Raw genomic sequence first — 27,790 nt, forward strand, 5'->3', positions numbered from 1 at the left:
AAGTCAATTCTCATCACCATCAGGCAGAACAACTGGAGACTGGCAAGCCAAGAGGCTGCACCAGGCTCCAATCTGATCTGTGCTATTATTGATGGCTAATAGAGAAGATAGTGGTGATGTTGATAGTGGTGGAGGTGATGCTAGTGGTGGAGGTGATGCTGGTGGTGGTGGTGGTGGTGGTGATGGTAGTGGAGCTGGTAGTGATGGCGGTGATGGTGATGGAATTCATCATCTGTGTCCTTCCTATTTTCAAGACAGCAAAGTGTAATTCGAGAGAGGTGGTTGCTGTTTCCGGCATGTCATTCGACTGGGTAGAGTCTTATTGATTTTGTTGTTTAGTGTCATGTTAGTCACAATCAAGCAGATCTGTGATCAAGGATATTCTAATCATGCCCATCCCATCGCATCCCAGTCTTTTCCCTATGTGAACAGAATTCAGAAACACATGGTTCAGCGTGTTCTTTACTACTATGGCAGTACTGAGGTGATTTGAGGGAAATTTGGTTGCTATTTCTAGCATTTTGAGCGACCACATACAAGATTGTCATTGGTATTGGTGGTGTTGGTGATAATGATGGTAGTAGTGTTGGTGGTAGTAGTGTTGGTGGTAGTAGTGTTGGTGGTAGTAGTGTTGGTAGTAGTGGCAGTGACAGAGGTGGATGGTGATGGAGGCAGTGCTGATGTTCTGGTGGTGGCGGTAGTGGTGGTGACGGTGGTGGTGGTGGTGATGGTAGTGGTGGTGGTGGTGGTGGTGTGGTGATGGTGGTGGTAATGGTGGTGGTGGTGGTGTGGTTGGTGGTTCTGGTGATGATGGTGGTGGTGGTAGTGCTGTTGTTGTTGTTGTTGGTGGTAGTGATGGTGGTGTGGTGATGGTGATGATGATGGTGGTGGTGGTAGAGCTGTTGTTGGTGGTGGTGGTGGTGGCGATGATGGTGACGGCAGTGTTGGTGGTAGTGGCGGTAGTGCTAACGGTAAAAGTGGCGGCGTTGGTGTTGGTGGCGTGGGCGATGGTGGCAGTGGTGGTTAATACGGTGTTGGGGTGGGTTCTTGGAATTAATGTTTGTTTTCACAACAGTATGACGCAATAGAAACTTAATGTGATCTGTTAGTATAAGCCTGATGGGATGTAGGTGGCTGTGGCGATGATGCTGTTCGTAGTGCAGATGATGGCGTTGGTGGTAGGAGTAACAATGGAGTCGGTGATGGCGATGAAGACGGCAGGCAGTGATGCTGTTGATGGAGGAGACGATGGCATTGTTAGTGATGGCTGATAGCGAAGCTGGTGATGATGTTGATGGTGGAGATGAGGATGATAGGGACGATGATGGTGGTGGAGGTGATGCTGGTGGAGGTGGAGGTGGTGGAGGAAGTGGTGGTGGTGGTGGTGGTGGTAGTGGAGCTGGTGGTGATGGTGGTGGTGATGATAATAGCAGTGATGGTGCTGGTAGAAGTGGTGTTGATAGTGGAAACTATAATGATGGTGGTGGTGGTGATCGTTGTGATGCTGGGAATGATGAAGATGATGGTGATGATGATAATGATGATGATGGGGATGAGAGTGGGGATGATGGCGGCGATAGGGCTTGTACAAGTGATGGTGATGGAGATGATGTAGACAATAGTAGTGATGGTGTTGGCGACAATGATGATGATGATGATGATGATGGCGGGAATAGTGTTGTTAGAGAAGACAGTTTTGGTTGAGGCGGTGTTGGAGATAATGGTCGTTGTGGTGCTGTCTATAACGGAGATGTTGGCGACAGTGGTGGAGTTAATGGTGGTGACGATGGGGTGGTGGAGTGATTTTAGTGCATGTGTGTGGGTGGAGGTAATGCCAATAACATGAAAATATAAATACAAATATGAAAAAAAAAATTGTAAAAATAACAAACAAAGCTGGTGGTGTTGGAAAGTGATACAGAAGTTTGATCTCTGTCCACTAGGTGGCGGTGTGATCACTGTTGTAACATGAACTGAGAGAGAGAGAGAGAGAGAGAGAGAGAAAGAGAGAGAGAGAGAGAGAGAGAGAAAGAGAGAGAGAGAGAGAAAGAGAGAGAGAGAGAGGAGTGTGTTCAGAGAAATATCACAGTTGATGGAGGAAACAGATGTCACAGTAGTAATAGTTTTGCATCCTTCTGATGATCGTCAACTGAACTGTTGTAGAATTTGAAGGAAAAGTGTGTGTTTATGTGTGTGTATGTCTGTCTGTATGTTTGTGTGTGTGTGTCTGTGTGTGTGAGTGAGAGAGAGAGATGAGGTATCTAGTGTTAACAGTATCTTATTTTATTTTTGATGCATATGTCTCTCTTCTATGTGTTGTACACATGTGCAGGATAAAGTTGTTAGAGTATTGGACAGACTGTTCCCCTGTATTTGTTCTGACCATCACCACTGACTTTTTATTTCCACTCCCTTCTCCTATAAGACTACATCTTTCTTTCCACAGGCCACCCAACTGATCCACGGTGCTTGGTGCCGATAGAATAAGTACTAGGCTTACAAAGAATAGGTCATGGGGTTGATTTTCTCGACTAAAGGCGGTGCTCCAGCATGGCCGCAGTCAAAAGACTGAAATAAGTGAAAGAGAGTAAAAGAGTAAAGAGTATGTGTTTTATCATGCGGCTCTTTCCCACTTTGAAATGGTATGATGCAGCGCCCAGTTGACGAAAAGTTGCCCATCCCTAGTTTAAAGGTTAAAACAAGGATGCTTTCCTTTACAACCTTGCAACCAAGTCGGCTAGTCAAAATTTATTTTAAATCAAAAAGAGAAAGATAGCACATACATACAGAATACATACATACATACACACACACATACACACAGACATGCACATCCATACATACACACACATAAACACAGACATGTACGAAATCTATTTAAATTTTAATTTCTTTTATTTGCCTTCTGTTCCGAAGACAATTCTGCTTATATTTTGTAAATACACCTAACTCCAAGAAAAACAAAGTCCTGTTTATTTTAATATATATATATATATATATATATATATATATAAATAATAAATGAGTATATGCATATATACATACATGTACGTACATATTGACATCTACCTGTATATATAGATGCATATCTGGGTACAGGACGTTGCAAACAAATCGTAGACAAAAAAAATAATAAACGGAGTACAGAAAACACACAGGCCACATAGAGAACATTTTCCTTCATCAGCTGCCACCATTCTAACAGTGGCGTTTCGAAGAGTTAGGGCAGGATGCATCGTTAAAATGGCTCTTCCCACAGACCACAAATTAAATTTGTACCATGGAGGAATGTAGTGGCGGACAGAAAACAAGACAGGCAAACAAACAAGAAAGGCTATACGGCCATACGTCGTCGTCGTTTAATGTCCGCATTCCATGCTAGCATGGGTTGGACGATTTGACTGAGGACTGGTGAAACCAGATGGCTACACCAGGCTCCAATCTGATTTGGCAGAGTTTCTACAGCTGGATGCCCTTCCTAACGCCAACCACGTGAAAGAATATGTGTATACTGAACGCTAATTTGTTACCTTGATTTGTTTATTATTCAGGTGGTCCTACATAACCATTATTTTGCTTCACGTTGTTCTAAATTATCATGTCTATGATTCCTGATTACCCATTTATATTTTTGAATAACCACGCTATGTTGGAAAAATATATTTGTTTGCATTTTTCAGAGCAAGGAAAGTTAATATCTTTCGAAACATTGTCAGCTGAGCAGTCAGGTAAGTTATGTTCTTGATGAGCCTTAAGAAATGTAAAACTAGTCAGCTGATTCTCACTCTCATCTGCTGAGCTCATGTTGTCTATCAACAGGTTATATTTCGATAACGAGACTATAAGTTTATTAATAGATTATATGTAACTTCCGTATGCACCACACGAATACATGCACTTATACATATAGGGCTTTTCAACTCAGCATTTACATGCAATTATTTATAGTTTTATGTGTGTGCTCTGAGATATTTCCAAAAAGAATTCTACATACATACATACATATATATATATATATATATATATATATATATATATATATATATATATATATATATGTATATATATATATAGTAGTGTGTCGATAAGCCAGCTGGAGGAGATGTCCTCCTGGGGCTAAAAGCAACAGTAACATCCACCCCTAGGGGTCAGCCACACTTAAGTGGCAATATACTACACTTTATCGTGCAGTTACTGTTAATACTTCATTTAGAGAATTAACATTGCTTATATATATATATATATATATATATATATATATATATATATATATATATCATCATCATCATCATCATCGTTTAACGTCCGCTTTACATGCTAGCATGGGTTGGACGATTTGACTGAGGACTGGTGAAACCGGATGGCAACACCAAGCTCCAATCTAATTTGGCAGAGTTTCTACAGCTGGATGCCCTTCCTATATATATATATGTATATATATAATTAATAATTAAGGGTGCTACAAGCAGCACCAGCATGCTAAAAATAGCAGCCAGAAGACGACGACAACCACAAATTTTCACTGATGCACATTGATTGCATAGCACTTGATATTAGTGTAAACAATAATATACTTATATATATGTATATCATCATCATCATCGTTTAACGTCCACTTTCCATGCTAGCATGGGTTGGATGATTTGACTGAGGACTAGCAAGCCAGAAGGCTGCACCAGGCTCCAATCTGATCTGGCAGAATTTCTACAGCTGGATGCCCTTCCTAACGCCAACCACTCTGAGAGTGTAGTGGGTGCTTTTATGTTCCACCAGCACGAGGGCCAGTCACACGGTACTATATATATATATATATAACAGGTAATGTTAATCACCACATCAAAGCGGCTGTTCCATGTTACTACTAGTTTAACCCCAGGCAGATCTTCCGCCATCTGGTTATCAGTGCAGTGCTGCACCCTATATATTGCTAGTAGGGAGAGCAAATCTCTATTATCCTCTAGCAGACAACAGGATCATGAGACTGATTCAGTTTCAAGGTGGTTGGTTCATCCTCAGTCGTGAGCACCTGGCTACCAGAGCGATATCCAGGATCTGCTCCAGCCAGCATTATATTGTGAACAAAGAGACCATCAGTCACTGATTTGCAACAAGCAAAATAGCTATTTGTAAAATCTCAAGAAAAGATCAGAGTAATAACTATACTAATGAGTAAAGCTAATTGCCACATCAAAGTGGCTGTTCCATGTTACTATTAGATGTTCATGATTGAGAATGAGCGAACCAGCTTGAAATTGAGTCAGTCTCATTATCCTGTTGCTTGCTAGAGGATGGTAGGAGTTCACTCCCCCTGCTAGTAATATATAGGGTGCAGCACTGCACCGATAACCAGTTGGCAGAAGATCTGCCTCGTGTTAAACTAAGCATTTTGCCTGGTGTGCTTACAATTATTCCAACTCACCACCTCAAAGCCAGAAGAAATACTGCTAAACATTTTGTCTGGCATCAAACGATCCAGCTAGCTCGCCACCCTGACAGACAGATTGCTAATACTCAATATATTTATTGGATCAATTAATATCAAGAAATAAAAAAGACATCAAACATATTAACATAAGAATGGCTCAGATAAAAACTAAGAAAAAGAGATATTGAAGTATTGAAGAACCACATTACATTGAAAACATCTTCACTTCTGGTTTGTGAAAAATAAATTGGCTTCATTTTTGATATCTCAACATCAAAAACAATTTTCTTTTAATGTCAGAGCAACTTAGATGCTGTCTTTGGAGTCTAACGGATTTGTTCTTTGTTTTTAAAATAACAAGGGTTATTATGGGGAAATAAGACAGTTGACAACAATTAATATGGATCAATTTCTAAGTTCACAGGCATTAGTATGGAGAAATAAAAAACGTACTGACATAAATAAAATTGATAATAAAAAAAAAGATTAAAAAACTGAAGAATTTCGTTCAAAACAACTCTACTAAAAATTATTGGAAAAAAACCCCCCTCAAAAACTTTGTTATTTCATTTTTGAAAAAGTCATTTCTAACATCATGGTGATGATAATGATGATGAAGACAATAAAAAAACAGCCGTCATCCACAAACAAGTATGACTTGGTATCATGTACCATGGAGTCAGTAATGTTTTAGGTAACTTTTGTAGTTGTGAGTGGATATAAACACTCTCTTGACTCTCGGTCAATAACTGATGAAGAATTAGGGTTCTTCTGTGTTTGTCCTATGCTTATGTTTTTTAGTATTTAATGCATTTTTCATTTATTATATATATATTACGGAGATGTACTTGCATAGCAAGTGACCTGATCTGAGATCGTGTGCTGGAACGAAAACAATTGCAGCGTGGAAGGTGTTTATAAGCCATTTAGAATAACACACAAAAACCGTCAGATTCACTTCAACATTTAAATTTAATTTGTCAAAATATTTTCGTCGCTTTCAGACCGCGACCTGTTCACTGACAAAATTGTGCTGCAATATATATATATATATATGATGAGTTTTCACACAGTTTCTATCAAATTTACTCACAAAGAATTGGTCTGCTTAGGGCTATAGTAGAAGACATTTGCTCAAGATGTCACAGTGGAACTGAACCTGATACCATGTGGTTAAAAAGCATGCTTATTAACCACACAGTCATGACTACACCTTTATGTGTGTGTGTGTGTGTATACATACATATGTGTATGCATATATATATAAAAGTAAAATTTATTACTTAATTTATTCTAATATGTGCAAAACAAAAACAAATTGAAAATAAAACTAACAAAATATGTACATAGAAGTTCAGCATAATGTATATTCATGCAAAAAAATTATTTTACACACTATTCATAAACAAATTTAAATTATAAAATGTAAAAATTAACTTGTTTTGAAACTTGTTTTTAAATAGCTGTCAGACTGGATGAAGTCTTTTCACGAAATGTTTGTTACACTAGACAAGTCTGGGTATTTATTTTTAATTAATTACACTAATTGTGTGAAAAAAAACATTATGAATTTCTGCTTTTATGTTTCCATCTCTCAATTAATAGTTCTGGGGTTACGAAGGAAAAATGTTTTACTTGGCAGTTTTTCTTTCAGAAAATGCTCAGTTCATTTTATTTAGGAAAAAACACAAATTTATGATGTAGTAAAATATATAGCTGATGTAATCCTGTATAGTAATCTAAGATAGCAATCATTTGAATTTCTATCCCCTGACCAAAAGGACACTCGGGTTTCAGCCGCACAAGATCTCATTGATTGTGTCAAGAACAATGAAAACTTTTTGAAAACTTTGCATAGGCTTGAGCAGGTATCGGCAGGCTTTTGGCAAAATTAGATGCAGATTCTCTGTTCAACTTTCTCTGTCATGGTTAATGCAACGATCACACACCTTCCTTCCAAGTACTGCTGTAAACAGGGGAAGCACGCTAGAACGTTAAAACTTAGTGCGCATGCACAGCAGAGTTCAAGGTCAATCTGTGCCTAGCGGCTTCACTTTGCGTACTTTAGCTTTGTTACTATGGCAACAGTCCGGATACTTATTGAGCAGACCATGTATATATATATATATATATATATATATATGTAATTAGTATTCAGCTAATTAAATGATCTGTTATATTATTATTTCCATTATTACAGAAGTGGTGAAAGTATCATAGATCATAGCAATTAATTGCTTTTGATGTGAATGTCAGAGGAGGGAGATAGAGAGGACATACGACAAATGAAGATATTCTGCGGCTGTTAATGATATTACTAGATTAATTAGATAATTGCTAACACCATAGACAATAATTAAACATGACTTCAATTTAGAGTTTATCCTTCTTCAAATTCCATTATAGTATAAGCTGTTTAATTATAATAATTTATTAAAGTTTATGCAACATCATTCTTTTAGCTTTCATCTCATATTTGTTCCAGTCATTGGTCTTTGGCCATGTTGGGGCATCACATTCAAATGATTTTAGTCAAACAAATTAGTCCCAGTACTTATTTTTTTAAAACCTGGTGTTTATTCTATTGGTCTCTTATGCCAAACTGCTAAGTTGCAGGGATATAAACAAACGAATACCAGTTGTCAAGTGGTAGTGGAGGCAAACACAAACACAAATGTATACACACACATAGATTTAGGCATACACACACACACATACATTTGATGGGTTTATTTCAGTTTATGGTAACCAGATCCACTTGCAAGGTTTTGTTTGGCTCAAGGCTATTGTAGAAGACACTTGCCCAAATGGGACTGAATCTTGAACGAGGTTGGGAAGCAAGTGACTTACCGCACAACCATGCTTGGATATTTTTCAGTTTTGTTGTAGTTTGTTGGAAGCTAAATACAAAGAATAAACAGAACCCCACCACCACCACCACCACACCATTTGAGCGTGATCGTTACCAGCGTCGCCTTACTGGCACTTGTGCCAGTGGCACATATATATAAATTTCAGAAAATGGAGATGTAGCATTAATATAATTTATTAATTGCGAAAGAGAATATGTTGGATTTTTGCAGTTAATGAATTATATTAATGCTACATATCCATTTCCTGAATTTTATTTTGAATATTTATAAACCAAGATTTATACATAGACCTATTATTTTATGAATATCATTATTCACAAAAAAATAATTGAGAATGAACCAGTAATTCATTGGATATTTTTATCCCCTTAATAAGGCTAAATTAACCTCTAATTAAATATATATATATATATATATGCTGGTTTTCTTTCAATTTCCATTTACCACTTACAAGGCTTTGGTCAGCCTAGTGTTACAGAAGATATTTGCCCAAAGTGCCATGCAGTAGGACTAAACTCAAGACCACATGATTGAGAAGTAAGCTTCTTAACCACACAGTCATGTGTGTGCCTATGCAAAATATCAAAAGAATGTTTGCTCGTCTATTTGATAATTTTACAGTTCAATATAATAGTCTAGCATACTTTGTGTGTATAGAATGGAATCTAAAACCAGGTTGTTCTTCAAACTAGCTTCATTTTACTAATAGAATTGTATGATTTCTGTCTCAAATATCCTTTGAAGAAGTATGAATATCTCAAATTCGAATCACTGTCCTGTTTCCTATATAAATCATGTTTCTTTATTCAGATGCATGACAACATTTTCTGAGCAGAAGACAAACATGAGCAATGTTAATGTTTTCTTTAAAGAACCTCAGTGATGTGACCAAAACATAATTGTTTGGGAAAATGAACTGAAATAGGTTAATACATACAGGCACATAAGGTGGCCCTCTGAATTGAGCCTAAGGGCCTGTTCAGAAATGTGGGTATGAATTCTGGTGTGCAGATCCAGTTAGAATACTTGTGTCTCTTGTTACCGGCTATGGCTTTGTAGTCTCTGTTGCAGCTGTCCATGATACATCTTACAGTCTTTACAGTGTTCACAGAGCATTCAGCTGCTGTCATGATGTCAGAATTTTGATACCTGACGAGAATCATCACAATACAGATTCCAATATTCCAATATTTGGATCTATTTCAAAACGGGGGCACCAGTATTTTCTTGAAATAGATCCCAATATTTTTGTTTTCCAGTCCTCTATGTCAGTTTTTACTCAATTATAACTTAATCTTTATGCCTTTCCAATGCCACTGACTGTTCACCAACACATCAAACTGTTCCAGATAAAAGGAGTTGATAAAATAAGTATCAGTTGAACGACTTACCCACCTCCCGCTAACTTACTGGCCTTGTGCCAAAATGTGAAACCAATATTATACGTGTGGTGTTTATAGACGTGTGCATGTAGAATGACATGTTTATTATTAAAAAAAAAAAATTGAAGGGCCTGTATTTTACAGGAACAATAATTTTTCTTACTTTTGGTCCTTATGTTAAAAATCCTTATTGTTGTTGCTGACTTTATAAAAGCACAGCATCAAAGGCGACAGAGCAGTCACTGCCATGACATTTCTTTTGTACGTCAGCGACGACGTGGAGTTCTATTGTAGAACTTTCTTTTCCTTCGAGGTAAGGCGCAGTGAGAACTGAAAATAAATATATAAATAATAGGAAGACAAATTGCAATGGTTAATAGAATCAGGATGGTTTTTAAATATTTAAAACTTGTCCAACACCTTGGTAAAGAAAGAAGAGTTTATATGAATGCAAAGTCAGTTTTTTTTTTCCTCAAGAGCAGGGTACAAAAATATTTACTGATATTTTCTTCTTTGAGAACTATTGTTGTACACAGCATAGTACACGAGCAAAACAATCATTTTTAATTTTTGCACAGCGGGAGGGACTGGGTAAGTCAATAGCATCGACTCCAGTGTTCTACTGGTACTTTATTTTATCGACTCCAGTGTTCTACTGGTACTTTATTTTATCGACTCCAGAAGTATCTTTACCATTTATTAAAGAATATTTTCTCGAAGTTCTCTATTTGAATTATGACCAGACACAGGCACATAGTATATATATATATATATATATATATATATATATAAATTTAATATGGTCTATTTCTAGTATAATGGATGTCCACTTAGTGGTCATCCCTTCTCATATATATATATATTTCGCTTGCATTATATTATTTGAGTATGCAACAACATTTTCATTCATAAACGTAACAGAGGCATCTGCATTTCATATTTTCCCAAAGCCAAACCGTATGCACTTATATACTAAGTATTTCATAATTGAATACACGTATTTTCATTATTTAAAATTTCCCAAAAGGCGCAGAGCTGGCAATAGTTACTACGCTAGGTTCAAACTCGCTGAAGTTAACTTTTGCCTTTTAGCCATTTGGGATTGATGAAATAAGTATCAGTTGAGTATGAGGTCTTAATTTTGCTTGTATCGAGCTGGCAGGATCACTAGTGTGTCGCGCAAAATGCTTAGCGGCATTTCTTCCAGCTCTTAACATTTTGAATTCAACTTTGCCTTTCATTCCTCAGGAATCGATAAATAAAATATCAGTCAAATACCGGGTAAATGATATCAACTAACTCTGCTTCCCACTGAAAAGAAGGAAAAAAACAAAGAAAAAGGCCTTGTGCTTAACGTTAATTATTGACATTGTGCCTAAAACAGAAATCATGATTTTGCTCGTGTAAAGCGGGTGAGCTGACAAAATCGCTTGAGCATCGGAAGAAATGTCTTGTGATATTTGAGATCAAATCCCACTGAGGTCAACTTTGCTTTTCATCCGTTCATGATCGATAAAGTACAAGTGAAATACTGAGGTCGATGACATCGACTTATCCTCTCCCCTCAAATCAGTCCAGAGTAAAGACAACGAGCTGGTAGAACCATAAGAACATCGGAAGAAATCTATTGCGGATCTGACGTTTTACTTTCAAGTTTCTCATCCGGCCAAAGTTAACTGTGCCTTTCAACCCATCCGGGGGCTAAAAAAATAGTGCCGACGAAGTGTTGGGGTTGATGGCTTCAACTTAACTTCTTCCCTTAAAATTGCTATTGTGCCTAAATTAGAAACTCGTCTATTATGCAAAACTAGTTCTCAAGGAAGAAAATATTTGTGAATTTTTATTTTGTACCCTGCTCTTTAATAACGAGAAAGCAAAATAGTTTACATCCATATAACTTCTCTCTTCCACATGTTGGACAAATACAAGTTTAAAACCATCTTTGTATTATTAACCATAGCAATTTGTGCCCCTTTTTTTTTTCAATATTCACAGCGCCCTACCCTTGTAAGAAACATTACAATGCAGCCCCATATCGTCTCAGACGTATAAAAAACTGTCACTCAGCGGAGGCTTAACTGCCTTTGATCGTGGGCCTCTGTAACAACAACAATACGGATTTTTATAGAAACGTAGTCGATATTATCAATGATTCGTGAAAGAAATAGTATCCATAATGAGTTAAGACAACATAGGCTGAGGGTTTCATTGCAAACATGTTAAGGAAATAAATGAGGAAAGAGCTTCGGGAAGTTTTCGCGGGTCCATTTTTAAATATTAGCTCCGCCTTTTCAGTGTCCATGACAAATGATGCATGACGTCACGGCTACTGGTTGAGGTGATTCCGTCATCCGGGTAACTCTGACTCAGAGCAGTAAGGAGGGGGAAGAAAGGGGGGAGGGGCAATACCTGAGACGCACACACATACACATCAACGGCAACACTTGCATACATACACACGCATAAAGCGCTTCATACATAGACACACTCACACGTACGAATAAAGCGCCACACACGCACAACTATGCATAAAGTGCTACACATATACAGACACAAAGTGCTATACTCACATACATACAGACACTCATACACATAAAATGCTACACTCACACATACATATACACACTCACACATTAACGTCTACGTGCAGTCACAAAAGTATGTGACAATAGAAATGACAAGCCAAACGAAGTACCTTCCAACTGCTAGAAATAACAGTTGAATCTCCTAAACAAAAATCACACTCACCCTTCTTAAAAACAGAAAGGAAACGTTGGGTAATAATATCAATGTAATCATAAATAACCCTGTAATCGATGGGATAGACACGGTTGGAATGCCTCTAATCATATGTCTGCTCGATCCAACAAAAATGCAGCAGTCCACTTACACACACACACACACACACACGCGCGCATATATTGATAGATAATGTAGAGGAAACAGTGTGGAAGACCGTCGTGTTTATGTATGTGTGTGTCTGTATTTGTCCCCTACCGCTTGACAACCAGTGTTGGTTTATTTACGTCCCCATGAATTAGCGGTTCGGCAAAGTGTCCAATAAAATAAGTATTAGACTAAAAAAAAAAAAAGTACTGGGGTCGATTTGTTTGATTAGACTCCTTCAAAGTGGTGCCTTCAGCATGGCTATAGTCCAGTGACTGAAGAAAAAAAAACCAAGTGAAAGAAAAACACACACACACAATCATATTATATACAAAGGACAATATAAACGAAACGAAATCTGCACGTACATATCACAACGAACACACACACACACGATATGATGGTGTATAGCGAAGTGTAAAACATTCAATGACACAGACACAAGGAAAGTTATATACACAGAGAAGAATATACGTACTAAATAGACTGTAGTACGATGTGTGTAAGTATGTGCATGGAGGAGGTGATCTGTTGACTGCCGACGACACATTTCCCTGACACACATATACCCACACAGCGACTCATTGTTATATACACGCACATATACATACTGAATAGTTAGTGTGTGTGTGTAAGTAATTATATATGTGGGGTTTGAAGCTGTTGACTGCTAACACATTTGCCTGATATATATATATACCCACACAACTATTAATCGTTACATACATGCACGCACAAAGATAAAAAAAGCTTATATATATAAATAAGCTCACACACACAAACAAAAGAAAACTCTCACACACAGAGCTCTCTATCCCTCTCTTACACACACAAAAGTTCAATATACATGATAAAGCTCACACACACACACACACACACAGCTCTTTACCTCTTCGTCTCTCTCTCTACACACGATAAATCTCACACACACGTACACAAATAAAACGCATACACACACATACACAAACAAAACGCATATACACACATAAACAAAATCTCTCACACATACACACGACAAAGCTCTCTCTCTCACACATATACACAAAGAAAAAGCCCCCTCTCTCTCTCTCTCACACACACATTAAATACATAAAGTGTATATGTGTGTGTGTAAGTAAATTATATGTCTGAGAGGGGGTGTTGAAGCTGTTGACTGCCGACACTGACATAATTATTACAGACACACATACTAATCCACACTCATATATACACTCACAGACTAAGGGCACACAGCAAGTCGACAGTTGCGGGCAGAGGCAGTTGAAACAAACTTTTTTTCTTTAACATTGCCATAAGTGAGAGAGATTTTGTGAGGACAACCTGCTTGCTTTTTACCAAACGTGGCCAGCCGAGCACTCGAAACCAAACATATATTACTGTATGTATATATAGACAGGTTAGTTAAACGTGATTATTTTTTTTATAATACACACAGCATGCACGTGTGGTTGTGTTTTGTTTTTCTTATAAATTTGTACATGCATGCACGTATATATGTAATGGATGTGTGTATGTAATATATGCACGCATGTGTATATATATGCATTATGTGTATGTTTGTGTATATATATATATATATGCATTATGTGTATGTTTGTATATATATATATATATATATATATGCATGCATTATGTGTATGTTTGTATATATATATATATATATATATATATATGCATGCATTATGTGTATGTTTGTATATATATGCATGAGTATATATACCCCTGCCTACTCATTCACCCCTTTATTTGTTTTTGTAATAAGCTTATTGTTTGATACGCTCACTTCATATATTCATGTGTATATGTATATATATATATATATATATATATATATATGATGTATACGTGAGTGTGTATACATTCACTATAAAATATTCCATTTATGTTTTGATAACTATGGTGCTAAGAGTTTTGCATGCTAAGTCGTGTATTTCTGTTAATCTGCAGTGTATGTGCATTCAACACAGGTACTATACACACACACATAAGTGGGAACTTTATTGTTTCAAACTCATAAAATATGAAAATTAAATTATATTCCTATCAATAATATATTGTGTGTGAAGATGGTAACAATTAAATACCTCTTTATGATTTTGGCAACTTTACAGGGTTACAAAGAAAACCTATTTCTCATATAAAAAGTTGTCAAAGAGAGTACAAAGTTTGTTGTGAATGTCACAAAAGTTGTCATGTACTCTAGATTTGGTTTCTTATTTCCCTTCTGCAAGAATAAAAGGAAAGTTTTAATTTTCAGTATTTCTTCTTTGAAGTTTGTATGGGCAGCTACCACCAAAATGTAACATTGTCAGGTAAAAGTACTTTCTCTTTAGTGTTAAAACCAAGTAGTTTCGATTGGATGAATGGTAAATTAAGAGAATTTATAGTAAAACTTCGTAGTTGCAAAAACTTCACTGTGTATATATATGTATGTATGTGTGTGTGGCTATATATAATACACATACTCACATACAGATATATGCATATACAAAACATATATAATACACATACACTCACATATATAATACAGATATATGCATATACAAAACGTTTATATATAATACACATACACTCAGATATATGCATATACAAAACATGCAGATATATGCATATACAAAACATATAATACACTCATAGATATATGCATATACAAAACATTGTATATGTATATGCATATATATAATATACATACTCGCATACAGATATATGCATATACAGAACGTTATACACACACACACACACACACACACACACACACACACACACACACACACACACACACACACAGGCGAGCACATAAGTGCAAAACAAGGTGGAAAAAATAGTACTCGAATACCAAAGGTATTCGCAACTGTCCGACGAACGGGAACGTGAAACTCTGAGTAAATAAATAGTCTTGTGATAATCTTGCAGCATTAATGTGTGTGTGTGTATGTGTGATGCACACAGCATTCAGTGACGATATTTTACACAACTAACTCTCCACGATTCCGCCTCTACATTGTCAAGCTGACCTATTATCATAGGCATTTCGGTGACCATCACCATTCCTTGATCGAAGTCCTAACCTCAAATATCACCTTTTCAATTTAACTTGCACGACATTAACGTGTTCCCTTTCGTAAGATTGTAAAGGTGTGATTTAAGAGAGATTTGGTTACTATTTCTAGCACATCAAATAACTACGCTATCTTCTGTTTCTTCATTAACTGGTTTAGTTTATATTTTGAATTCAAATCACACCAAGAAAAGCTTTGCATCTCATTCTTCGAGACACAAATATATTTCCTATAGAACTTGAGTCATACCTACGCAAGTGTGTTCTCCTTCGACTTTGTTTCCTCATAACTTTCAGAAAAATGAGTATTTTAATGAAATTTTCTGAAAATACATTTCAAATAATCACGATTATATTGGAATTTAATGTGAAAAAAAAAGTTGGGTGCGTACAGCACGCACACACACGCACGCACGCACGCACGCACGCACGCGAAATGAAATTTGGAAAAATATTATGTGATGTGTGTTAGTATGTATGTGTTCGCGCCTATCATTTCCTTTTGCCTCGCACTAAATTCTGGTGTAATCTACACCATCTGAAAGGTATTTGCAGAAAATTTCATTAAAAAGTACCCATTTTTTAAAAAGTTATGAGGAAACAAAGTCGGGGTGGGGAGCACACTTGTGTAGGTGTGCTAAATTTGAATCAGTCAGTTTTGCGTTCTTCATTATGGTTCCATTATCTCCAAAACCACATTCGTATAATGGCAACAAACGGATAGTAATTACATTGTCATCACTCTGCCTGTTAGAAATAGAAGCCAAATCTCAAATCACATTCTACCTGTATAAGATAGAATAAGGATTAAAAAAAAAGAAAAAAGAATGGAGAACATATTAGATAATGTAGTCCTGGGTAAAATGTCTGAAAAGACGGAGTGGTCAAGGTTTAGAATGCTTTTGTCATAGATCTGCTCTATCGGGTTCGATCTAGGGCTACCCGATAATACATAATATTAAATCTATAAAGCCAACTAGGGAGCTGTAATGTGGTCCCGACCTGCTAGAAATAGCAACCTAATCTCTCGCAAAAGATTACGCTGGATAATTGTGAATTTAGATAAAACATAGGAAGAAATTATCGAAGTTGGTGCTTATTCTGAAACTCCTCCGCAGAAGGTGTCTTTAAAAAGAACAAAACCCCAAACAAGAGCTATCCTGATCAACGTTTGAAACCTATGGTCATAGGTCTACTTGAGCAAAGTTGTCCTGGGCTAAACGATAACAACATCTACAGTATAGCATATTCATTCAGTTCATGTCACCCACGCCTATCGTATCTCCATATAATTTCTCCTAAATATACATCTATATACGTATACCCTGTCACATATAAATATACACGCTCTACATATCACTTTACACATGTATGTACACGGTATAGCATCGCTCCATGTAATCTTTTCATTACATACATGCTTATATTTTCACATCTCACGTATACCTAAACATGTTTACATGTGCGAGGGTGGCCTCTCCGTGATCGCTCGCTCGGTTAGAAATAGAAGCCAAATTCTCTGTTTTTCATCCCCACCGTTTTAGAATAGAGTACTTTGGATTATATGGTCCTGGCTTTCTCGCACATAGGACAAAAAGCAACAAAGCAAAACTCGGGGTTGTCACGGTTGGAATGCCCCTGATCATAAGCTTTAATTGATCAGAGCTGACCTGGAGTTAACAACACAGCATGTGCTCATTCATACATACACACATCACATGTCCACATTTTGGAAGATATGTACTCCCTACACACACACACACACAATGTGCACGCACACACATTTACATACATCACGTGCACCCAGTTATTCAACACAAAATGTGTACATATATATCTCCCTCTCTCTCTATATTTATATACATATGCACACCACGCTGTTTTGCTATATTATAAAATACAATAATACAGAATAGTTAGGCGCTAACACACTTTTATATGGCAAACACGATAACCAATCGATCTAGCTACACTATGACTATACCAGCAAAAGTAAACATCGAATATTGCTTCATTCAACTTTAAGGCAAATCGACCAACAAGGGAGCCTCTATGTGGTCGCTCTATATGCTAGATATAACAACCAAGTCGTCCTCAAACCAAGCACTCATAACCTCCGTTTCGAAGTCGGAAGTACGTATTGGAATTCTGTGTAGCCCTCGGTATGCAAAATAAGTGCATGGTCACGGTTGGAACACCCTGCCGTTTCGGGGGACGTATTGGACTTACGTGCAGTCCTTGATGTACAGAGTGACTGAATGGTCAAGACTGGAATTCCTTTCATCATACGTATGTTCCTAATCGGGCCTAACATACGCCTAATAAACAGCTACAGGTACAACATTGATTGGCGGAGACGGACTATATGTAATCTGAACCTCCCCCCCCCCTTATTTATTAATTTTTTTTTTACGGAATCCCACGTTTTAGACTATGGAGATTCCGATTCTGAATTAAAATTGTTTGAAAAATTTCAATTCCCCCCCCCACCAAGCAGGCTATTTACATGCTAGAAATAACAGCCAAATCTCACAAAACTAGTGTTAGGGTTAGGGTCAGGGTTAGGGTTTGAGTTAGGGTTAGGTTTACCCTGTGGATCTATATAAGGGGCGGGGGCGGGAATCGAAATTTTGAAATTGAGATTTTTGAAAATTTTATTTCAGAATCGGAATCTCCTTAGCCTAAAACGTGGGATTCCGTAAAAAAAAAAGGGGGGGGGGGAAGGTTCAGATTACATATAGTCCATATGGACCGTCACCTTGGTCAACACGCTCTATATTAAATAAATATTAAATTTACTTCAATAATTAAATGAACTAGAGGCACCTGTACGTTAGTATAAATGATACAAGTTTATTAATACTGTGCCGTGTAAGGTACCAGTTAACTAATACTGGCGGCCGCGGTAATTTGAAGTTTTTACTTGTACAATTAGTACGGATTATAAGATGTTCCGGAGTATCGGTGTTGTACGATAGCCATCTATAGATTTCTTCTCCTCTCTCATATTACCTGTGCACAACCACGGTAGCAATAAACACACCTATAACGATTAGGCACAAAGCCACACCTTTCCGTCTAGGATATATACTCGATTAGGTAGATTGTCAACATTTAGCGTTTATTGTATAGGTATTATTTTCACGAAACGCCCTGTTCTTTTTTCCTCTCTCTCTTTCTCGACGAACGACTAACGTCTTTTACTCCTGTATGTTGTGTTGATCGATCCAAGTACCAGAATGAATAGGTAATAACTTTTATTGACTGCAGAAAGTTGAGTGATAAAATTGCTTCCTGTACTCCAAACGGCTGTTATGTTGAGGCCCAGGCGTGGCTGTGTGGTTAAGAAGCTTGCTTCCCAGTCTTGTCGCTATGAGTTCAGTCCCACCGCTTGGCATTTTGGGCAAATGTCTTCAATTATAGCGCTTTGCCGACCAAGGCCTTGTGACTGGATTTCGTGTGTGCGCGCGTCTTTGTTTGTCCTTCACACTGCTTGACAACAGGTATCAGTTTGTTTATATCCCCGTAAATTAGCAGTTCGACTAAAAAGACTGAAAGACAAAGTACCATGCTTTCAAAATATGCGTACTGAAGTCGATTTTTTGACCAAATCCTTCAAGTTGTACCAGCATGGCTACAGTCTACTTATTGAAACAAATAAAACAATATATGTGTACATATATATATATATTCTTTTATTTGTTTGTCATTTGACTGCGGCCATGCTGGAGCACCGCCTTCAGTTGAACAGATTTACTCTTTGTAAGCCTAGTACTTATTCTATCGGTTTCTTTTGCAGAACCGCTAAGTTACAGGGACGTAAACACACCAACATTCGGTTGTCAAGCAGTGGTGGTGGGGGGAAACACAGACACACAAACGTATATATACCGCTGGCTTCTTTCAAGTTCTATCCACCAATTCCACTCACAAAGCTTTGGGTCATCCTGAGGCTATTGTAGAAGACACTTGCATAAGGTACTACGCAGTGGGACTGAACCCAGAACCATGTGGCTGGTAAGCAAGCTACTTACCACACAGCCACTCCTGTGCCTATATATATATATATATATATAGTGATGTTCATTGTTAGAACACTTACCATGGCCCTGCTCAATGATGGCTGGCTCAGGGCTAAAAGAACAGCAGCATTATAGAGATTTCTAACACTGCAATCTCAGTATTTCTGTTTCCTATAACAGTAATAACATTAACACTGATCATTCTGCTCTTCTATTTCGGTCTCTTTACCGTACCAGTTATGCTGTTTCCAAAGTATCTTTCTAACTAATCTGTCTAAGTATTTCTAAAATACTAACCTAACAAGTCGATCTACTACTGTTACAGCTTTAGGCTGATATAGAGAAAACTACAATAACAAACACTGACAGAAGCTACAATATCAACAAACAAAAAAAGTGTTAATGTTTCAGAAAACTTGTGTGTTTGTTCATCTTCCTCTCCCTCTTTCTTCCCTTCTCTCTCTCTCTAATATATATATATATATATATATATATATAATATGTATATATTGAGTGAGAGATAATTAGGAGTAGATATGACTTTGTTGTGAAGAAATTCACTTTGGAACCATGTAGTTTTAGGTTCAGTCCCTCTGCACAGCATCTTGAGTATGTGTCTTCTATAGCCATGGGCTAACCCATGCTTTCTTAGTGAATTTGGTTGAAGGAAATTGCAGGAAGCTCATTCCATATATATATATATATATATATATATAGACAGACAGACAGACACACAAATATGTATGTATGTATTAATTATTGAATAACGGACAGGAATTAGAAAATCAACTTCATTAGCTTACAGCTGTTTCTGCTGTATTTATGTGTGTATATTAATTTACATATGATCATTAAATAGCAAAAAAACTTGGAAAGGTTGGTTGAAAAGCTTGTTACTAACTCCAAACAAAATGCTACAAAAGGCAGTGGATTGACTCAGAATCTTTACAACACAGATAGAATACTTTGTGATATTTACTTCCAGCCTTTGACTTTCTGAGTTCAAATCCCATTAACATCAACTTCACCTTTTCAGCTCAATTTTTCAAGCAGTACTAGATTTACCTATAGGCTTGGCTGGCTGAAGCATGGACCTCAAAATCTGTCACAGGGAGCCACTGACACAGGAGCCAGTCAGTGGCCCTGGCAATGATCACGCTCGAATGGTGCTTCTAACGTTCCACTGGCACAGGTGCCTATAGGCGGTACTATCATTGGCCACGACAACGATTTCACTTGCCTCAACAGGTCTTCACAAGCATAGTTTATTGTCCAATGATTGAAGGGTACTCTTAAATGGGCTGGTTATGCTGCACAGGCATAGGCCACGGTTATGGTCTCACTTGGCTTGCTGGGTCTTCTCAAGCACAGCATATCACCAAAGGTCTCGGTCACTTGTCATTGCCTCAGTGAGGTCCAATGTTCGAAGGTCGTGCTTCACCACATCTTCTTGGGTCTACCTCTTCCACAGGTTCTCTCAACTGCTAGGGGGTGACACTTTTTCACACAGCTGTCCTCATCCATTTGCAGCATACACACATCTCAATGACAGGCTTCTTTCCATTTCTGTTTTTTTTAAATTCCCTCTCATAAGGGTTTAGTTGGCCTGGGGCTACAATAGAAGTCACTTACCCAAGATGCCATGCAATGGGGGACTGATCTTGAGATCACATGGTTGGAAAGAAAGCATCTTAACCACATGGCAACACCTGTGCTGAGATTTCATTGATTTAACTGGGGAAGAAAGTTTTGAATATCTCACTACTTAATGTCTTTCTTATATTTCATTCCATTCCACCATTTGTTGAAGATTCAACAAGATCTACTTGTTGAAGATTCAACAGATTATGTTGGTTTTAGGTCTGTCTAAACTGATTGTGGATTGGACAGTTTACCTCTGTTAGGGTGAAAAAGTCTTGGACAGAATTTGAATTCAGAATGCAAAGAACCAGAACAGATACTACATGGCTTGTCCGATACTCATACAATTGTGCTTATCCATCCTCCTGGGTCAGTATTTTATTTACCAAGCTTGAAAGGATAAAAAGCAAAGTTGACCTCTGAGATTTTGGTGCAATGTTGTAAAGCATTCAATCCAATGGTTTCATGATCCTGTTTATTCACTTTCTCTTTGGTTGATCTGGGGCTATAGAAGATACTTGCCCAAACATAGTCTTTAGTTCAGTCCCACTATGTGTGTGACACCTTAGGCAGGTTTCTTCTCAGCCCTGAGCTGACCAAAGCTTTCTGTAGACAAACTGAAGGAAGCTTGTTTGATTTATATATATATATATATTTCTCAAATTGAATTGGGTATGGAAACAATTGTAGGTTTTATGAGTTTGATATTGTTTGGAATTGAATATATATATATATATATATATATATATATATATATATATATATATATATATACTTATTTTTTCTTTTAATTATTTCAGTCATTTGACTGTGGCCATGCTGAAGCACTGCTTTGAGGGGTTTTAGTCAAGCAAATTGACCCCAGGACTTATTTTTTAACTTAGTACTTATTCTATCAGTCTCTTTTGACAAACTGCTTATTTACAGGGATATATCCCTGTAAATAAGAGCAAACACACACACACACACACACACACACACATATATGACCGGCTTCCTTCAGTTTCTGTCTACCAAATCTACTCAAAAGGCTTTGGTTAGTCTGAGGCTATAGTTGATAGCACTTGCTTAAGGTGCCTTGCAGTGAGACTGAACCCGGAACCATGTGGCTGGGAAGCAAGCTTCTTACCACAGGAGCTGGTAGAAACGTTAGCACACTGGGTGAAATGCTTAGCAGTAGTTTGTCTTTACATTCTGAGTTCAAATTTTGCCGAGGTCAGCTTTGCCTTTCATCCTTTTGGGGGTGGTGGTGGTGATAAATTAAGTACCATCTGCATACTGGGATCAATCTAATCGATTGGCCCCCTCCCCAAAAATTTCGGGCCTTGTGCCTAGAGTAAAAAAGAATATTTTTATCCTCTTCTTAGTCACCAGGCTCTTCAAGACGCCTAAGATTAATATTTATATTTAGCTATAGGGTGAAAATGTGGGCAGGAAGAAAATTCCAGTGGTTGATGTCAGTGGTTCTCAACCATTTTTTGCCTATTGACCCCTCTGATTCCTATTTTACTCTGGGAGGGGGACCCTAATAGCCTCTCTATGTCTAAAAGCTATTATAATTTTATGATTAAATATTATTAGGAAATGTATAAAAATGTCAGATTGAGAGCTCTGTCAGTGCACACTATGATGGTGCAATCCGGAAGCAAGTTTCCAATTTAGGAGAGAAGAGATGGATGAAATCCATAGATGGGCAGTTTAACTAGGAGATTCTTGTTCCAGACACAGTCAAGGCTGATGCCAAATGCAGTGAGATTACTTAAGATCAGCTTCTCAAGGGTGTGGAACCACTGGTGAATGAGCTAAAAGAATCCCAGGTCTCCCATAAATTTGGGTGTACAGATGTCATACTTGTGGCGTTGAGGAGAAAGTGAGTCTCACCTCAGAACAGAATGTTCAACTTGTGTACTAGTAACAGGTGGGTTCTAGATTGGATCAAAATTATGCCTCCATTCATCTGCCCACACGGCCTCTGACTAAACACGGAATCCTACATGAAGTGCCTGGAGGAGGTAGTGCTGGCCTGAGACGCAAGCTGCTGGATGACCCTATGTCTGGCAACAGAAGTCTGCTCCATGCTTCACAAACAGGAGAACCCAGTCATGGCTGTCAGACAATTTCTGTGACCACATCACCCTTAACATCTGGCCACCTAACTCCCCACACTGCAACCCCTTTATTATCATGTGTGGGGTGCTGTTGAGCGAGAGACCAACAAAACTCCATGTAACACCAAAGATGAACTGAAGGCAAGGATTATGGCAGCATTCACCAACTTAAACAGGAGACCGTCCAGAAGAGTTGAAGGAGATTCTGAATTCGTCTGGAGGCGGTAGTTGAAGCGAATGGCGATTTTATTGAATACATTTATTCTTAAATATTTCAAGATATTTTTATGTAATTTTGGTAAATATATCTGTTAAAATGCGATGTCAATGTTATTTTCATTTTTGCGTAATTTAGACAGTTTATTCACCGCACCCTGTATGTGTGTGTGTGGTTTCTAATAAAAACAATGATTGTATACAGTGAAAGTTTGTCAATTGTTTCTGTTGTTTAGCTCCAGGTCTGCCCTGGTTAAATATACGGTAAGTTAAACGCGTGGGGGTGTGATTGTAAAAACAATTATCAAATATACCTTTTACGAAAGCGTCCTAGTCACACATAGCCCGCATCTTTTCAGATCACTGTATCTAGGGTCTCTGCGATAAGTAGCTTTTGTTTTATTTTATGATCTGAGAGAGATTTGGCTGCTATTTCTAGCGCCGAGGCTCCCTCATTGGCTCTAGTAATATGAAGTTAGGCGCTGCTTTGCTTGTGTGGGCATTTATTCAATATACACACATATATACGCGTTCATTGACATCGCCTAACCAACAACATACAGGTATTGGTTATCCAGAAAGATAGACAGACGTACGTCGAGATCCAATGACTGTCTAAACTTTTATACAACTACAACACCAACAACAACATTAAATTTCCGGTTTATGAAACACTGAAAAATACCAATTATTAATTGTCAACCTGAATTGTCTCTGCTGTCAGGTAAAAGTTTATTTTGTAAACAGTTGAATATGCGTGTGTCCTAATTAGTGTTTGTTTTGCAAGCATTTGTGTGTATCTTTGTAAATTTCATATATACATACATACATTTATATATTATATATATATATATACGTGTATATATACGTGTGTGTGTGTATAATTTACTTATTCGAAGCTGCAAGTTCCTTTTATTGCTACTCTTTAAGTTTCGCTAATTTCGGAATAGTGGAGATACGAAAAATAAACTCTTCTTATATACGTTTTTGAATACTTTCCACACCTGCATGTGAATTCAAACTTGTGTGTATGTGTGAAATATTTACATATGTAACCTTAGAAAATTGATTTACGCGTGTGTATATGTAAATATAATTTGAAAAGTTGTTTGAATGTGTATGTCTGGTCCATGAGGAAACACCCTCCCTCTTTTTTCTGCTCATCAGGATTCATGTTTATATTCTGATCTCATCTATTTTACAGTGAAATTTTCTAATATTTAAAACGTATTTCAGTTCTTCTTATTTAAGCTTTATGCATAAAATGACATTTTATATAGACACACACACCCACACACACACATATATATGTATATATATATATATATATATAAAGCTAAGGCTTTGACAATGTCTAATACTGTAATCTCTCACCATATAGCGGTTTATTATTTGAGCTTACGTCGATTCCTCTTGGTGTTGTTTTGCATTTATAATAAAATAAAGCCGATAGATATATACAAATTATAAAAATGATAATAAAAAAAATACAGTACTGTTTCTACTTCGGATTTTCACCTATCGCGAGGTATTTTGGAATATAATACCCGGGATAACCGAGAGATTAGTGAACACACACGCACAGATGCACTCGTTCAACCTGTTGAATTTGTATGTGTTGCTTGTAAGTTGGAGTGTAAATAAAGTATTATATAAATACGAACTGCTGGTAACTTTTAATATTGAACGCTATAATTTTATATTAGATCTTATATTAAGCTCGCTCGTGTGTATATATGGAAACGTTTATACATCAACCTACGCCTATAGAAGTATTTCAGTGTGTAAAGATACCTGTATGTGAGCTCGCGCGCGCACGCAGAGGCCTCTCTATATGCTTCGTTGCTCTTCAGAGGTATATTTTCGTTTCAGAAGACGAAAATAAAAAGGTTAATATTTTTTTATTCGTATGTGTGTGTGTGTCCGGACATTGACTGAAGATCTGAACACTAACTGGATTATTTTACACGCTATTTATATACCCACACAATGTATGGTCGGTCGGATCTTCAATCTTATGTCCGGACTTTTTAAAAGTTGACGTACGTAAAACGCATGACGCCTGCCTGCCTGATAGCGATTGTGGTGGCTTGGTGATGGAAATATAGTGAGTGTGAATATGGTCATGGCTGGAGACATTTCAGTACACTTCTGTTAATTGCCTGTTGACGCCCGACTTGTAAAAGATATACACAACTCCAACCGCCTCTGAGCCATCCAGAAATGAAACGATAATAGCGTTTCATTTTACTTAATTGCCACCAGCCAACGAGACGAGCTCTTAACCATTCGCACGACCTGTTAGAAAATAGCACTCTAAATTTTCCTCTGTCTTAAAAAATACAAAACAAAAAACACTGGCAGTGTAGTTTCTGATATATAAAGATACAGGATGGTCATGGCTGAAATACCTTTAATCTCAAGTCTGATTAATCAAGGTTGATCTGGGACTAAGCAACAGCATTATTGCTGTCGTTCGAATCGCTAGAAACAGCAGTCAAATATATTTTACATCAGTGTTTCTCAACCATTTTTTTTTTTTTTTTTTTTTTTTTTTTTTTTTACCTATGGACCCCCTGGATTCCTATTTTATTCGGATGGACCGTCCTATTAATATTTTTGTAAGTAAATATTAGGAATTATATGATAATTATTAAAATATTTTGTGTATTGTAGAAATATAATCAATTTATTGCCGGTAAATTTTAACAACAAAATCTTACATGGACCCCGGCTGAGAAGCCTACCTTGTATACGTATTTATTTCTGTTCCGTTCTTGGTTGGTTCCAAAAGTGTTAGTTTCTCTGTCAGAGGAATTCCTGTCCCAACACGTTTAATTTCTGGAGAAGGGAATGCTGTGTGTGTGTATGTGTGTATAGTCTTCCCGATTCTGAGAAAAAGAAGTGAGGGTTGGCGCCAGCATCTCGCTAGTATTTTATCAACCACAGAAATATAGAAGGTGGAGTTGAATTCGGCAAGATTTGAACCCAGAACGCAAAGAACAGGAACAGGAACAAATATCTCAATTCAAGCTGTCTGACATTCTATCAACTCTGTTGATTCAAAGGACATGTTTGACAATGTAGTTCGAGAAAAAAAAAACAAAAAAACGACACTGTAGTTAGAAAGAAGGGTGAGTTTTGGAATAGCTGTTTTTTAAAATTGCATATCATATGAGAAAAGAAGAAAACTTGTTTTTTTATCTCTTTATTCTCCGTCCTATAGTATTTCAGTGTTTCATACAACGGAAATTACTATTGTGGAAAAAACAAAAAAAAAAAAACAAAACAAAAACGAAACAAATAACAAAAAAAAACAACTTTTTCCCCAAATTCCAATTTTGTTTCTACATTTCCTCAGTCATTTCCATTCACGACTTTTTCCAAAATTTTGCTGAAAGAGGACGTCTTAAGAACGGCTGGGAATCCTAGGGTTTATTTAATCTGTTCAATTTTGTTGCTCTTAAAACTCATGACAAAATTTCTTGAACGTCACATCTCCTCATTTGCTCTTTAATAACCAGTGTCAGATTCAGAGTAACTCATGACCCAAACTGTCCTCTTGACCCATCTATTGTTCCACTGACAGTAAGACATTAAATGTTGGGTGTGAAATAGATTTTAAAAGAGAATTTTTTTGTTTTTGCCCAGGATGTTCTTCTGGTCTTGCTTCGTGACTATTATTATATAGATCCAAAAGAGTGGAACCCGCTAAACACACCCAAGAGGTGGCATGTAGTGGTATGTTAAACCGAGTAGTGGATTAACTCCACCACCCCAATATTATCTAGCTACTGCCCGTCTATGTCCAGTTTGTTATTTTTTTTCAATTTTATTATTTAACATTAAATGACAGTAATATATCAAATTATTTACGACCTTAACAAGAAAAAAAATCTGAAATTTAAACACTTTTGTATTTTTATTTTTTATTTCAATAGCTGAACTGCGACCATGCTGAGACACCATACCGCCTTGAAGTGTTTAGTCGAACAAATCGGTCCCCAGTACTCGTTTTCTTTTTCTTGATGCTCCAAGCATGTGATTATTTTGTTTAATGCTTAACCCAGTCCTGATAGAAGGTCAAATTAAATACGTGTATCCGTGAGCGAAAGCGTGAACTAACCGAAGAAGTGGCCTTTCTGAATGAAACGTCAAAATTCGCCATTCCTTACTTAC

At 37.2% G+C, this 27,790-nt stretch overlaps 1 protein-coding gene across 4 annotated transcripts in view; it reads left to right on the forward strand.

The window, feature by feature from the left end:
- Positions 1 to 13,854: 13,854 nt before the first annotated feature.
- The window catches only part of LOC106873381 (uncharacterized), a 158,460-nt gene continuing 144,524 nt past the window's right edge, over positions 13,855 to 27,790 (forward strand). For 2 of the 4 annotated variants that reach the window (XM_014920722.3, XM_014920723.3), the window contains exon 1: positions 13,855 to 13,962. The gene's annotated coding sequence lies outside the window, so the exon portion shown is untranslated. Of the gene's footprint in view, positions 13,963 to 24,065; positions 24,336 to 27,552; positions 27,653 to 27,790 lie in introns of those variants that run through there. The other 2 variants (XM_089354874.1, XM_052969290.2) reach the window with 2 other exon arrangements.

Source organism: Octopus bimaculoides, chromosome 7, assembly GCF_046866305.1.
Source record: "Octopus bimaculoides isolate indiv1 chromosome 7, ASM4686630v1, whole genome shotgun sequence".
Lineage (NCBI taxonomy): Eukaryota > Metazoa > Mollusca > Cephalopoda > Octopoda > Octopodidae > Octopus > Octopus bimaculoides.